Raw genomic sequence first — 3,434 nt, 5'->3', positions numbered from 1 at the left:
CTTTTTATATTTTGTACCCTAATTTTATAACCAAAATTAATGAACTACTACTACATCATTTTTGTATAGACTTAGGCTACCTGCTTCAGACACATCATGTGAATATATATATATATATATATAGAAGAATTTGCCATAATGGTTATTCTGTTTTGTTACACAATATAGATTTTCCATAATCTTTCAATTGGGTATACAACCATTCAAAGTGCCTTTTGTTGAAACCTCACACCGTAGCTTAAGTTTAGGTGTGTAGGAGTTATTTATCTGTAAACAAATTGCAATCTGGGTCTGTGATTATCAGATTTAAATTAAAGTCGAGGGTCTCCAACCCTTGGTTTCAGGACCTAGTGCAGCCCTTCAACTGATTTTATGAGGCCCCCAATCCTTTCAGTAGAAGTGATTTTAGTCCATATAACACGTGGACTTTGAACATATAATCAACGACCAAGTGTCCTTGTGGGTTGGTCGGTAGCGTTCCCTAGTCCCACAAGGGTTCGAGTCCTGGCTGGTGAGGTCGTTGATTATATATATACAGTATATAATTGGAGATGCGTTCCCAAGGAAATATTTTTGGCAAAAAACGTAATACAAGTACATTTATGAATGAAAATAATTTTTTTTTACCCATACATTGATTATTTTATGATATAATATGATAATAAATATACAAAACACTTGAATTTAACTTGACACAAACGATGTTGACTGCTGCGTTAGGTGAGGTGGTACAATCAGAGTTGCTGGCAGGGAGACGGAGGGGCACTACTGGCTCCTGCCTCGCCCTGTACAGTATTGTACCAACCACCAAGAAATTCACACAAAATAGATTGTATAATTTCTGTGAATTTTTTTCCAAATAGTATTGAAACAAAAATTTTAACTTAAAAATTTGTCCAATTTCCACAAGGGCGAATTTTTTTCCATATCCCAAATTTATTGGTCATAATTTAAAAATTCCCTAAGAGCAAATTTCCGCAACCCGGGGATGCCTGCATCATATGTTTGTTATGCCGAGGCATAATTTCACATTATAATCTTGTAAACTAGGTGTTTTGATTGTTTCTGTCCCATGCAGCAGTTATTTTTTGTAAATTTAATGACATTTTTGTGTATATATTGATGTATTAATTATACTGTACAAGAATATTCTTGAATGTATTGCATCATTTTTGTTCTGATTTACCTCTTATTGTAAGCCTAGCTCATTCTAGAATTCTCCAGACTGGTCTCGAGCCAACCTCCTGTGTCTGGACATCGCTAGAATGTTCTAGGCGTCTGACGAACCATATTTAAGCTGACACGGGCTGCCTAGGGGCAGTTAGTCGCTCGCTTCTATTCCCAGTGTAAAGACTAAGCCTAGCAGAACAACTGAAGATTAGTGTTGTGGAAGTATTGTGGAATTGTTTTGATTAATGTAAAGTGAGAAGACTAAGGAATTGTAAACTGGTAGTGTACTGACTATATACTATTTGAAGTGTGGAGTTAAGCTGTGAAGACATTACCCTGTTAGCAGTACAGTATTGTGAAGGATTCTTGTTTATTAAAGAAGACTAAAGTGCACAAAAATGTTTCTGTGACCTGGTGGAAATCTACCCGCCTCTTGTTTGTCTGTACACTGATACCAATCGTCGGGGTATTACCAGAGACTGGCGGGACAGCCAGTGGTAATTCGACAACTCTTGTGAGATATCTACTGCACTGTACATACAACCCCAGCCACTGGTAACTAGTGGTGGAAGCTGGGTAAGCAGTGAAAGGAGGAGGGCCGTAACACTGGTGTCAGGAGTAGGGTTAGCCTAGCAGTGAGATATCAGTCAAGATGGAAGGTGACGGTGACCAGGCCAGGCAAGGGGAGATTTCCATGGCTGATCTGCTGCAATTCTTACAATAACACCGAGAAGAACAGAAGGAGCAACAAACAAGGTTGCAAGAACAGCTACAAGCACAAGAAGAAAAGAAACAACTACTGGAAGAACAGAAGGAGCAGCAAACAAGGTTGCATGAACAACGAGAAGAACAGAAACAACTACTGCAAGAACAGAGAGAAGAACAGAAGCAACAACTACAACAGCTGCAGGAAGATGTCAACAGGAAAATTCATGAACGGGATGAAGCTTTGCGAGTGATGTGTAGCAGATGGGATAATGCATTTCATGAGGTGCAAGTTGAACTAGGTGAGACAAAAGAAGAAGAGGGTGAAAATTTAAACCAGCACAAACAAAAAGTGAGTGGTGAGATCACAGAGGTACGAGAGGAGCTAACAGGGGTGAACAGGAGCTACAGAAAGTCAGTAGCAGGATGGAAGTTCTGGAGAATTGTCTTACAGCAGGGTATCAGCCGAGTTGTAGTGACTCCAATAATTGTGATGGTGTGCATGAAACATCATTTGTGCACGCTCTTGATCGGAATGCACTGTGTTGAAAATTCTGGAAAATACGATGAGCGTGTGAAAAGGGAAGTGCTGAGCTGAATTACAGCACCTGAGTTCAGATTACAATCTATGTCAAGTGAACTGGGGAACTATCCAAGAGTGCCAGTGAAGAAGAAACCACAGGAATTTGACGGCAAGGTCTCTTGGGAAGCATACCAGGCACAGTTTGAGCTACTAGCTGAACAAAATGGGTGGGATGACAAGCAGTGTGCAGTGCAATTAGCCACTAGTCTTAAGGGCGCGGCTATGGAGGTTCTCGGCCAGTTGACAGGAGAAGAGCGTAGCAGCTACATGTCACTGGTAAAGGTATTGGAACAAAGGAATGGAACCAAGCACCAAAATGAGGTTTACAGAGCCAGATTCCGCACTCGTACCCATAATCGAGGTAAAACACTGCAACAGCTGGCTCAAGATCTGAAAAGTATGGCTCATAGGGCATACCCTGGAGCATCACCTGATCTGTTAGCCGTGTTGTTGAGGAACCAGTTTGTGGACGCATTGGACAGCACTCAGCTCAATATTCAGGTGAAGCAGTCCCAACCAGCAAGTCTACAGGAAGCTTTGGCTAGAGCCCTGGAGTTTGAATCATATGTGAGGTCAAGTTTACCAAGCTTGGATCATCATAGTACCCAGCCCCTGGCAACTACTACGTCATTGACGCCATCTTGGACATATCAACACCATATTGGAAACGCCACTCTAACGTCATAGCAGGATGCCATCTTGGATTTCGCTCTTATACTTGAGTGGCCGTGACATTTCTCACCAGCTGAGATGCTACTCCTCCTCAGAACTCTACAAATTTAACGACCAGAACTTCAATCAAGTCTTCGTATGAGGTATTCACAGACATGATGTAGATTTTTACACACAGTAAACATGTCTACAGCATACCTTGATACCATCATATGTCAGACGTCATGATAGGCTAGTTTTTTAATTAATAAGTGCCTTACTTTATATATTACTAATGTGATATAAATTTTGTATTTCACTTACT

The sequence above is a fragment of the Homarus americanus genome, unplaced genomic scaffold, assembly GCF_018991925.1.
Source record: "Homarus americanus isolate GMGI-L3 unplaced genomic scaffold, GMGI_Hamer_2.0 scaffold23743, whole genome shotgun sequence".
In the NCBI taxonomy this organism is placed as follows: Eukaryota; Metazoa; Arthropoda; class Malacostraca; order Decapoda; family Nephropidae; genus Homarus; species Homarus americanus.
Note: the sequence above shows the minus strand (reverse complement) of the source record.